This window comes from Pagrus major, chromosome 20 (genome assembly GCF_040436345.1).
Source record: "Pagrus major chromosome 20, Pma_NU_1.0".
Taxonomy (NCBI): domain Eukaryota; kingdom Metazoa; phylum Chordata; class Actinopteri; order Spariformes; family Sparidae; genus Pagrus; species Pagrus major.
Window position 1 is genome coordinate 2,829,403 of NC_133234.1, and position 13,750 is coordinate 2,843,152.

Consider the following 13,750-nt stretch of genomic DNA (forward strand, 5'->3'; position numbering starts at 1 on the left):
ACTGAAGTCTCGGTCGGGAGGGCTGACCGTTGCAGTGATTTTTTTCACCACGACAGACACTTGGTGAGTTAAAGTTTTCTGCCGGGACAGACGCTGTTTTTCGGGCAGAAATGTGACGGAGAGTCGGTCGGACAGACACTTCTCCACGTATAACTGTGGTATTTTTTTCCTCATATAAGTTGCCAAAGACACTATCAGTTACTACGTTACTGTTGTTTGGTCCTGTAACGTTGCTTTGTGGGTCATTTCTCTTTATTTTGTTGAGCGAAGGACCTGAGTGAAGGATCAGACAGTGAACACCATCAGATCGACACACCCCCACTCCGCTTATCCGTTCATACTGGTTCGGTTCCCCAATGCTGCGCCTCTGATACTACCTACTACTAGGCGCATCAGATGCACAGAGAAATTTCATCCCTTGTCGCATCTGAGACTTTCACACAGAGGAGGATGCGGAGAATTGGCGCAGGATCCCTGCACTCAAAGGGAAGAGTGAATGGGGCTACTGACTGGGGGCAGCACACACACACCGCATACTTCTCCGTTATGTCACTGGTTACAGGCCACACACACAACGCATTTCTCCAATCTTCAGCAACAGCTGGGCGTAGGATGTTCAACATCTATCTTTGGTTCTGGGAAAGATCCAGAAGGCTGGGCTGACACTCCCTTCAAGTTTGAGTGGGCAATACAGGAGACACGGTACCTTGGTTACTGATTGGGACGAAGAGAGGTACGTCTGCAGGTGGATAAGGTGGAAGCTATCCAGAACTGCCTTCGACCATGAACCAAGAAGGAGGTACGGTCCTTCCTGGTGTGGCGGCACAAGGGTCGTACTTTGGGCAGCACTTGATTAAGAATGAATTTCACGCCAAACAACGCCACCCCCGGGGTTTCACCCAGGGACCTTTTTTTGAAGGACTATTTTCAACCAAAGAAGGCACTCAGGTCCGTTTTACAATTGAGGCAGAGACGGCATTTCTGGTTACAAAAAAAGTTATTTATTAATTATAATTCAAAATCTTTAAAACTCCAATATTAAGAAGTCACTCGCTGGGGCAAAAAAGGGGAGCCAATCAGGGCTGAGACTTACTGGGCAGATGGGTCCAAAACAAAGGGGGATCCCAGGAACACCACAGGTGAAGTAAATGAAAGTGAAACAAAATCAACCTAAAAAGTGCTAACATAAAGAGGGACACCGCCACCAGGACACCAATCCGCAACCCTAGACTCAGCACCTGAAAAGGGGGACAGCAAGTGAGAAACAAAAGAAATTAGATGCAACTAATCACAAAACACACATAAGAAATCAAGAAATTAACTATACAAGATCTCTAATAACACAATAGCAAATCAAATAGAATTAACAAAAGCTACATAATCAATGACATTGTTACAAAAGAAAAATAAAGAAAATACCATAAAGAGCAACTGATCATGAAGAAAATAAAATAAGAAACGTTCCCACTGTTCGCACACACGCACACACACACAAACACACACAGATTAAGAGATGACAGGTCCGACAATACACAGCAATACGGCGTCGTTGAGCAACAATTCGGCCACGGCAAAGCTGAAATAAGACCTGGATGAAGGAGCAGAAGCTAGTGCTTAGCCAGCTGTAGTGAGCTACCAGGAGCCAGGCAGACAGCGTTAGAGCACCGCGACAGTGCAAATAAAAGTCTGGAGGCGAAGCAGTGCGAAGCCAAGCAATGAGACGAAGCAGTAACGAAACAAAGCAGCAGCAGCGAGGCAACGCAGAGAAGCGGTGAAGCAAAGCAGCAGTGATTTCCTGCAGACGGGTTAGCGGGTGCTGTGCCGCTACACAGGTATCTTTATCCTACAATAAAAGAACAGATATGAGCAACTTACTGATGGCTGGAGGAGGAAGCTAAGGTCACTGTGCTACATACCGGTCAGGCAATCCCGATCGGCACGGCATGGATCGAAGCGCTCGGCTACACGAGGGCAACCAGCAGCGGACAGTGAGCAGCACAGAGCGAGCGGTGAGCAGCATGCAGCCAGCAGCAACACCCAAACGAGCCTCTGAAATGAAAAAACCAGAATGAACAACTGGATGGACAGCGTGAGACCAGACTGCAGTCGCCGCCGCCAGCCTACCTGCCACCAAGTGAAAGAGGAAGTGGAGGGTATCAGGAAGTGATGTGACCCAGGCTCCGTCAAGCAGGAGGACAACCAAGTGCCTTCTGCCTGCCTTTATAAGGTGCTCTCTCACAGCGATTGGCTGGGAAGAGCCACACAGCTGAAATCCACCATACACAACTTCATACTGCTACACTGGGATTGATTGGCTGGTACAGGCTCAGTTTGCTGGTACAGGCCCAGTTTGCAACCATTGCAGCCCCACTTACAGCTTTGACCTGCAAGGACCAAAGGAACTCAGTAACCTGGTCAGATGACTCTGAAACAGCTGGAAAACCCACCTGTGTTCTTCTGTCCACGAGAGTCCAGACTTTCAGAAAAGATTTCTGGTACAGGTGGACACATAAGCAGTTGGCCTTGGAGCAGTCCCGGCCCAAGGGGACCCTGGGGATGAACACCCAATTTTGTACCTGAGCCACAAGCTGCAGCCACGTGAGACCACGTATTCCACTGTGGAAAAGAGGGCCTGGCCATCAAGTGGGCACTGGAGAGCCTGCGCTACTACTTGCTTGAAGGGGAGTTTGACCTGGAAACTGACCATCAGGCTCTCACCGGGAACAACAGCATGAAGGACCACAACAGTCGCCTGATTCAATGGTATCTCTCATCAAGTTCACCATCCCACACTGATCAGTCAAGGCCAATGTGGTGGCAGATTACTTTTCCACGTTGCCGCACTTCGCCAAACTTCATGAGGAGAGGGATGACGTGACGGAGCAGCTCTGTCACTGACTGTGGGCAGCACGCACACATGCACACACACTGCATACTTCTCCGTTGTGTCGCTCGTTGCAGGCCGTGCACACACACATTGCATACACACACCGTATTTCTCCATTGTGTCATTGGCTGCAGGCAGCGCACACACCTACACATGCCACACATTTCTCCAATCCATTCACTATGTATATAAAACACCTCACAATTATCCCTCTCTCCTTAACCGTTTCAGTAGTGCAATCAAGGGTGCATACTTGGTTGTTCTGCAGTTTCCTGTACGCATATATTCACACAAACATTATTAACACTCACCCTTTTATGAAACGCTGCACAGTCATCTTGTCATCTCCCATTCATAAGTTTGACTGGCAAAACAGGGGCGTAACAACTTCCTCTGTTAAAAAGAGAGTCATGGGATCAGCAAGAATATGTTTATTATTTTTCATTGTGAATTTGTTGCCAATTAATTTGTTTTAGTTATTGGGGAAATATATGGACAGCGGTGGAAAATGTATGTTTAAAATTCACTACACAAATTTAAGTCCATAAACTGCAGTGTCCACTGATTAAAGGCAAATCATTTTATCTATATTATTTTACTTATAATCAATGTTGTATTACATTTATGTAAGTTTGATTTTAAAGCAACATTATGTAGAAATATGTATTTTGTTCATCGGTGCCCCTCATTGTTTTAGTGCAACACAACTGTCATGAATACGAACCCCAGGTTTCTGTCACAATTTGGTAGAGATAATGTGACATTACAAGCAAACTACAAACAAAACTTGGCACATCACAACAGTGTTATGTCTTGTAAACTTATGTCTTGAATTAAACATGCATGCTCAGACATTTTTGGCCAAGCAGTAGTCAATGTTTCCACAAGCACTTCACACAACTCAGAACAGTAACAGCACGCCAAGCTCACATTAGTTGAATACAACCAGAGACAATGATAAGACATGCTACGATCTAATGTCGAAATGGGCTGACTTAGGTTATGATCAAAAACTAGTGAGTTGACAACTTTGCTGCCACAGCCAAACATTATGATACTTTTAAGAGCAACCTTAAGACCTTCCTTTTTAGGCTAGCTTTTAGCTGAATTCTATTTATTTATTGGTTTTTATCCTGCTTAAACCTGTCTTTATTCTATTTATCTATTCACTTACTATTCATTTATTTATTAGGGCCCGAGCAGGGAACCTGCGAGGACCCTATTGTTTTTCGAATGATTATTATTATTAGGGCCCGAGCAGGGAACCTGCGAGGTCCCTATTGTAATCCTTGTGATTCTTATTATTAGGGCCCGAGCAGGGAAACCTGCGAGGTCCCTATTGTAATCGTCGTGATTCTTATTATTATTATTATTTTTCTGCCAAAATGATCGCATTTTTCACTGCCTGAACATACCCCAAAACTCATCAAACTTGGAATATAGATCAGACCTGGCGAAAAATTTTATAATCTGTTGTCATTGTGAATTTTCAGCACTAGGTGGCGCTATAATCAAGGAAAGTGTGTTTTGGCTAATAACTCCCACATACTTTGTCGCACATTCAAAAACCTTATATCCACGCGTTCAGTGAATCTTGCTGAATCTCCTGATATAAGCCACGCCCATTTTCGCCTACCGTTTTTTTTCGCTAGCGCGCGAAATGTCGCAAACCTACTTTTTCGAACTCCTCCCAGGGAATTTCACCGATTTTCACCAAACTTTGCACACAGCATCTGTGGACGCTCCTGACAAAAAGTTATTAAAAGAATTTTGATATTCCAAACAATACTCAAGTTATTAAATAACAACTTCCTGTGGATTCGGGTCACAACAGGAAGTCCTGCATATCTCCACATTGGTTTGTCCAAATGACGTCACACTCAGGATACTACTTCCCCATGAGCCCCTAAGGCTCTGTGCAAAATCTTGGCCCATGACTGCTAGGTGGCGCTATTTAAATTGAAGTATTTTATATCTCGACATTGGTTGGTCAGATTAACACAAAACTTGGTACACTGATTGCCAATGTCCTCCTGAGGAGAACTGACAAAGGTGTTACCGATCGGACACTAGGTGGCGCTCTGGTGGCAGTTTCATTTTAGAATTGGCACTGTGCCCACACCATAACACTTATGGATATGAAATTCATAGGGGTGGTATAGACTGGCCCCTGTAACTCACAAACCAAAAATCACCAGCAGGTGGCGCTATTATCAAGAAAAAATGTTTTTTGCTAATTACTCCCACATAATATGGTGCACATTGTTAAACATTATATCTATATGTTCCCTGAATACAGCCGAACCGTGTGATGTAGGCCACGCCCACGTTCGCACTGAATTTCCATTCGCAAATTCGCCAAATGTCGCAAACCTACTTTTTCGAACTCCTCCCAGGCAATTTCTCCGATTTGCACCAAACTTTGCACGCAGCATCTGTAGACCCTCCTGACAAAAAGTTATTAAAAGAAATGTGCTAGTCCACACAACGCCCAAAATATAAAACAACAATTTCCTGCGCATTGTAGTCAAACAGACATTCTTGTGTATCTTGATGAAATACAGTCCGATGAACACAAAACTTTTGGCAATTGTGTTCCATGACACGATGAGCATTTCTACAAAATTTCGTGCAAATCGACCAATAGGTGGCGCTTTTATTGCTAAATGACGAAATGACAACTGGACTGCCATCAGTTTTGATTCCTCTATGGGAGTTGTTGCATGAACAAGCCCCAACAGCAGCATGTAACAACAGCAGCATGTAACGACGGCTATCAGTTAAGACATGCGCGCACAATAACGGGGCATTGGGTCCGGGTAAGGAGCACGCCCCGACGGCAGCACGCCCCGACCCGCGTGGACTGCGAGGGCCCGTTCATCGCTGCTTGCAGCTTTAATTTTTCTTGTTCCCAAATGATCGCATTTTTCACTGCCTGAACATACCCCAAAACTCATCAAACTTGGAATATAGATCAGACCTGGCGAAAAATTTTATAATCTGTTGTCGTTGTGAATTTTCAGCACTAGGTGGCGCTATAATCAAGGAAAGTGTGTTTTGGCTAATAACTCCCACATACTTTGTCGCACATTCAAAAACCTTATATGCACGCGTTCAGTGAATCTTGCTGAATCACCTGATATAGGCCACGCCCATTTCCGCCTACCGTTTTTTTTCGCTAGCTCGCGAAATGTCAAAAACCTACTTTTTCGAACTCCTCCCGGGCAATTTCACCGATTTGCACCAAACTTTGCAAACAGCATCTATGGATGCTTCTGACAAAAAGTTATTAAAAGAATTTTGATACGCCAAGGAGTACTCAAGTTATTAAATAACAACTTCCTGTGGATTCGGGTCACAACAGGAAGTCTTGCATATCTCCACATTGGTTTGTCCAAATGACGTGAAACTCAGGATACTACTTCCCCATGAGCCCCTAAGGCTGTATGCAAAATCTTGGCCCATGACCACTAGGTGGCGCTATTTAAATTGAAGTATTTTATATCTCAACATCGGTTGGTCAGATTAACACAAAACTTGGTACACTGATTGCCAATGGCCTCCTGAGGACAACTGACGAAGGTGTTACCGATCTGACACTAGGTGGCGCTCTGGTGGCAGTTTCATTTTATAATTGGCACTGTGCCCACACCATAACACTTATGGATATGAAATTCATAGGGGTGGTATAGACTGGCCCCTGTAACTCACACACCAAAAATGACCAGCAGGTGGCGCTATTATCAAGAAAAAAAGTTTTTTGCTAATTACTCCCACATAATATGGTGCACATTGTTAAACATTATATCTATATGTTCCCTGAATACAGCCGAACCGTGTGATGTAGGCCACGCCCACGTTCGCACTGAATTTCCATTCGCAAATTCGCCAAATGTCGCAAACCTACTTTTTCGAACTCCTCCCAGGCAATTTCTCCGATTTGCACCAAACTTTGCACGCAGCATCTGTGGACCCTCCTGACAAAAAGTTATCAAAAGAAATGTGCTAGTCCACAGAACGCCCAAAATATAAAACAACAATTTCCTGCACATTGTGGTCAAACAGACATTCTTGTGTATCTTGATGAAACACAGTCCGATGAACACAAAACTTTTGGCAATTGTGTTCCATGGCACGATGAGCATTTCTACCAAATTTCGTGCAAATTGACCAATAGGTGGCGCTTTTATTGCTAAATGACGAAATGACAGCTTCACTGCCTTCACTTTTGATTCCTCAACGGAAGTTGTTGCATGAACAAGCCCAGACAGCAGCATGTAACAACAGCAGCATGTAACGACGGCTATCAGTTACGACATGCGCGCACAATAACGGGGCATTGGGTCCGGGAAAGGAGCACGCCCCGGACGGCAGCAAGCCCCGACCCGCGTGGACTGCGAGGGCCCGTTCATCGCTGCTTGCAGCTTTAATTAGGGCCCGAGCAGGAAACCTGCGAGGTCCCTATTGTTTTTCTAGTGATTATTTTTATTATTATTATTATTATTTTTTTTCTGACGAAATGATCGCATTTTTCACTGCCTGAACATACCCCAAAACTCACCAAACTTGGAATATAGATCAGACCTGGCGAAAAATTTGATAATCTGTTGTCGTTTTGAATTTTCACCACTAGGTGGCGCTACTATCAAGGAAAGTGTGTTTTGCCTAATAACTCCCACATACTTTGTCGCATGTTCAAAAACCTTATATCCACACGTTCAGTGAATTGTGCTGAATCTCCTGATATAGGCCACGCCCATTTCCGCCTACCGTTTTTTTTCGCTAGCTCGCAAAATGTCGCAAACCTACTTTTTCGAACTCCTCCCAGGCAATTTCACCGATTTTCACCAAACTTTGCACACAGCATCTGTGGATGGTCCTGACAAAAAGTTATTAAAAGAATTTTAATACGCCAAAGAATACTCAAGTTATTAAATAACAACTTCCTGTGGATTCGGGTCACAACAGGAAGTGTTGCATATCTCCACATTGTTGTGTCCAAATGACGTGAAACTCAGGATACTACTTCCACATGAGCCCCTAAGGCTGTGTGCAAAATCTTGGCCCATGACCACTAGGTGGCGCTATTTAAAATGAAGTATTTTATATCTCCACATCGGTTGGTGGGATTAACACAAAACTTGGTACACTCATTGCCACTGCCCTCCTGAGGACAACTGACAAAGGGGTTACCGATCTGACACTAGGTGGCGCCCTGGTGGCAGTTTCATTTTATATTTGGCACTGTGCCCACACCATAACACTTATGGATATGAAATTCATAGGGGTGGTATAGACTGGCCCCTGTAACTCACACACCAAAAATGACCAGCAGGTGGCGCTATTATCAAGAAAAAACGTTTTTTGCTAATTACTCCCACATAATATGGTGCACATCATTAAACATTATATCTATATGTTCCCTGAATACAGCCGAACCGTGTGATGTAGGCCACGCCCACGTTCGCACTGAATTTCCAGTCGCAAATTCGCCAAATGTCGCAAACCTACTTTTTTGAACTCCTCCCAGGCAATTTTTCCAATTTGCACCAAACTTTGCACACAACATCTGTGGACTCTCCTGACAAAAAGTTATTAAAAGAATTGTGATAGCCTAAAGAACGACCAAAATATAAAACAACAATTTCCTGCACGTTGTGGTAAACCACACAGTCTTGCATATCTTGATGAAATACAGTCCGATTAACACAAAACTTTTTTGATTTGTCTTCCATGCCCACATGAAGGTTTGTGCCAAATTCGGTGCATATCCACCAATAGGTGGCGCTTTTATTGCTAAATGACGAAATGACAGCTTGACTGCCTTCACTTTCATTTCCTCAATGGAAGTTGTTGCAAGTAGAAGCCCCGACAGCAGCATGTCACGACAGCAGCATGCCCCGACAGCAGCGCGCCCCGACAGCAGCACGCCCCGACGCGCGTGGACTGCGAGGGCCCGTTCATCGCTGCTTGCAGCTTTAATTAGGGCCCGAGCACGGAACTCCGTGCGAGGACCTATTGAAATCGTAAGAATTCTTATTAGGGCCCGAGCACGGAATTCCGTGCGAGGACCTATTGAAACCGTAAGGATTATTATTATTCTCCTTCTTCCTCACAAAGGATCGCATATTTGGCGGCCGCAACATACCCCAAAACTCACCAAACTTGGAATATAGATCAGACCTGGCGAAAAATTTTATAATCTGTTGTCGTTGTGAATTTTCACCACTAGGTGGCGCTATAATCAAGGACAGTGCGTTTTGGCTAATAACTCCCATATACTTTGTCACACATTCAAAAACCTTACATCCACGCGTTCAGTGAATTCTGCTGAGTCTTCTGATATAGGCCACGCCCATTTCCGCCCCAGGTTTTTTTTCCGCAAATTCGCAAAATGTCGAAAACCTACTTTTTCGAACTCCTCCCAGGAAATTTCACTGATTTGCATGAAACTTTGCACACAACATCTGTGGACCCTTCTGACAAAAAGTTATTAAAAGAATTTTGGAATTTCAAATAATACTCAAGTTATTACATAACAACTTCCTGCAGATTTCGTTCCAAACAGGAAGTGTTGCATATCTCCACATTGGTGTGTCCAAATGACATGAAACTCAGGATACTACTTCCCCATGAGCCCATAAGGCTCTGTGCAAAATTTTGGGGGATGACCACTAGGTGGCGCTCTTTAAATTGAAGTATTTTATATCTCCACATCGGTGGGTCGAATTAACACAAAACTTGGTACACTCATTGCCAATGCCCTCCTGAGGATAGCTGACAAAGGGGTTACCGATCTAACACTAGATGGCGCTCTGGTGGCAGTTTCTTTTTATATTTGGCACTGTGCCCACACCATAACACTTATGGACATGAAATTCATAGGCGTGGTATAGACTGGCCCCTGTAACTCACACACCAAAAATGTTCCATGGCACGATGAGCATTTCTTCGACGTTTTTCAAACATCTCCTGCTCTGGCCTACGTTCACCTAGAAACACCATTCAAACTTTAAAATGTAGGCACGGGTCTTGTCTATTTAAGTCGTATTTGAACTTTTTTCCCACAATGTTTCGTTTTTGAACTGTGACCCTTTAATGATGCTGAGTGAATTTTAAAGAATTTTGAAAATTTTAGTTTTTTCAATGATTGTGTATTGCGGAATGTTCATGCAGAACCAACTGCCAGAGTGTGGGAGACTCAAAAAAAACTCTCAGAAATTCTCTTTCTCTGACGATCCCAGCCACAAATTACACAGTAGAAATGTGATTTTTTCACAGAATTGTAGCCACACTTGTCTTCTTTCTCCCAATGTGTCTTCTTTATCAGTAGGATTTACGGTTTTTGATTTATCTGCCCCTAACCAACAAGAGTAGCTCTCAACTGTTCCATTTACTCCAATGTTAATCGGGAGGAGGACTTTCCAGGATTTTCCAAACTGCACCTGTTTTGAACTCGCTCCTATTACCACATTTTAGAAGCTAGGACCACAAAAAATTATGGCTGTGTTCTTTAAGGCCTTTCTGGCTTGACGGTGAAGAAATTTTGCCGATATCATGTTTGGTTTTGAAGATATAGCAGTAGTTTGAAGTCCTACTTCTGAGCCAGAAATCACTCTCAGATCAGCTCTGTCACAGACAGCAGCTGTGGTCACAGGCCATTGCTAGGGAGTTCCGACAACCATCACCGTAGCAACCGAGATCAACTGGGCCAACAGAGACACACAATTAATATTCCCCCTGTCTTGGAATATAGATCAGACCTGGCGAAAAATTTTATAATCTGTTGTCATTGTGAACTTTCACCAGTTAAGACATGCGCGCACAATAACGGGGCAATGGGTTCGGGTAAGGAGCACGCCCCGACAGCAGCACGCCCCGACCCGCGTGGACTGCGAGGGCCCGTTCATCGCTGCTTGCAGCTTTAATTAGGGCCCGAGCACGGAACTCCGTGCGAGGACCTATTGAAATCGTAAGAATTCTTATTATTAGGGCCCGAGCAGGGAACCTGCGAGGTCCCTATTGTTTTTGTATTGATTATTAGGGCCCGAGCACGGAATTCCGTGCGAGGACCTATTGAAACCGTAAGGATTATTATTATTCTCCTTCTTCCTCACAAAGGATCGCATATTTGGCGGCCGCAACATACCCCAAAACTCACCAAACTTGGAATATAGATCAGACCTGGCGAAAAATTTTATAATCTGTTGTCGTTGTGAATTTTCACCACTAGGTGGCGCTATAATCAAGGACAGTGCGTTTTGGCTAATAACTCCCATATACTTTGTCACACATTCAAAAACCTTACATCCACGCGTTCAGTGAATTCTGCTGAGTCTTCTGATATAGGCCACGCCCATTTCCGCCCCAGGTTTTTTTTCCGCAAATTCGCAAAATGTCGAAAACCTACTTTTTCGAACTCCTCCCAGGAAATTTCACTGATTTGCATGAAACTTTGCACACAACATCTGTGGACCCTTCTGACAAAAAGTTATTAAAAGAATTTTGGAATTTCAAATAATACTCAAGTTATTACATAACAACTTCCTGCAGATTTCGTTCCAAACAGGAAGTGTTGCATATCTCCACATTGGTGTGTCCAAATGACATGAAACTCAGGATACTACTTCCCCATGAGCCCATAAGGCTCTGTGCAAAATTTTGGGGGATGACCACTAGGTGGCGCTCTTTAAATTGAAGTATTTTATATCTCCACATCGGTGGGTCGAATTAACACAAAACTTGGTACACTCATTGCCAATGCCCTCCTGAGGATAGCTGACAAAGGGGTTACCGATCTAACACTAGATGGCGCTCTGGTGGCAGTTTCTTTTTATATTTGGCACTGTGCCCACACCATAACACTTATGGACATGAAATTCATAGGCGTGGTATAGACTGGCCCCTGTAACTCACACACCAAAAATGTTCCATGGCACGATGAGCATTTCTTCGACGTTTTTCAAACATCTCCTGCTCTGGCCTACGTTCACCTAGAAACACCATTCAAACTTTAAAATGTAGGCACGGGTCTTGTCTATTTAAGTCGTATTTGAACTTTTTTCCCACAATGTTTCGTTTTTGAACTGTGACCCTTTAATGATGCTGAGTGAATTTTAAAGAATTTTGAAAATTTTAGTTTTTTCAATGATTGTGTATTGCGGAATGTTCATGCAGAACCAACTGCCAGAGTGTGGGAGACTCAAAAAAAACTCTCAGAAATTCTCTTTCTCTGACGATCCCAGCCACAAATTACACAGTAGAAATGTGATTTTTTCACAGAATTGTAGCCACACTTGTCTTCTTTCTCCCAATGTGTCTTCTTTATCAGTAGGATTTACGGTTTTTGATTTATCTGCCCCTAACCAACAAGAGTAGCTCTCAACTGTTCCATTTACTCCAATGTTAATCGGGAGGAGGACTTTCCAGGATTTTCCAAACTGCACCTGTTTTGAACTCGCTCCTATTACCACATTTTAGAAGCTAGGACCACAAAAAATTATGGCTGTGTTCTTTAAGGCCTTTCTGGCTTGACGGTGAAGAAATTTTGCCGATATCATGTTTGGTTTTGAAGATATAGCAGTAGTTTGAAGTCCTACTTCTGAGCCAGAAATCACTCTCAGATCAGCTCTGTCACAGACAGCAGCTGTGGTCACAGGCCATTGCTAGGGAGTTCCGACAACCATCACCGTAGCAACCGAGATCAACTGGGCCAACAGAGACACACAATTAATATTCCCCCTGTCTTGGAATATAGATCAGACCTGGCGAAAAATTTTATAATCTGTTGTCATTGTGAACTTTCACCAGTTAAGACATGCGCGCACAATAACGGGGCAATGGGTTCGGGTAAGGAGCACGCCCCGACAGCAGCACGCCCCGACCCGCGTGGACTGCGAGGGCCCGTTCATCGCTGCTTGCAGCTTTAATTAGGGCCCGAGCACGGAACTCCGTGCGAGGACCTATTGAAATCGTAAGAATTCTTATTATTAGGGCCCGAGCAGGGAACCTGCGAGGTCCCTATTGTTTTTGTATTGATTATTAGGGCCCGAGCACGGAATTCCGTGCGAGGACCTATTGAAACCGTAAGGATTATTATTATTCTCCTTCTTCCTCACAAAGGATCGCATATTTGGCGGCCGCAACATACCCCAAAACTCACCAAACTTGGAATATAGATCAGACCTGGCGAAAAATTTTATAATCTGTTGTCGTTGTGAATTTTCACCACTAGGTGGCGCTATAATCAAGGACAGTGCGTTTTGGCTAATAACTCCCATATACTTTGTCACACATTCAAAAACCTTACATCCACGCGTTCAGTGAATTCTGCTGAGTCTTCTGATATAGGCCACGCCCATTTCCGCCCCAGGTTTTTTTTCCGCAAATTCGCAAAATGTCGAAAACCTACTTTTTCGAACTCCTCCCAGGAAATTTCACTGATTTGCATGAAACTTTGCACACAACATCTGTGGACCCTTCTGACAAAAAGTTATTAAAAGAATTTTGGAATTTCAAATAATACTCAAGTTATTACATAACAACTTCCTGCAGATTTCGTTCCAAACAGGAAGTGTTGCATATCTCCACATTGGTGTGTCCAAATGACATGAAACTCAGGATACTACTTCCCCATGAGCCCATAAGGCTCTGTGCAAAATTTTGGGGGATGACCACTAGGTGGCGCTCTTTAAATTGAAGTATTTTATATCTCCACATCGGTGGGTCGAATTAACACAAAACTTGGTACACTCATTGCCAATGCCCTCCTGAGGATAGCTGACAAAGGGGTTACCGATCTAACACTAGATGGCGCTCTGGTGGCAGTTTCTTTTTATATTTGGCACTGTGCCCACACCATAA

The 13,750-nt window shown here is 43.8% G+C and overlaps 1 pseudogene; it reads right to left on the minus strand.

Annotated features, from left to right (window-relative positions):
* Positions 1 to 1,231: 1,231 nt before the first annotated feature.
* Positions 1,232 to 13,750, minus strand: part of LOC141015908 (uncharacterized) — a 65,681-nt pseudogene continuing 53,162 nt past the window's right edge.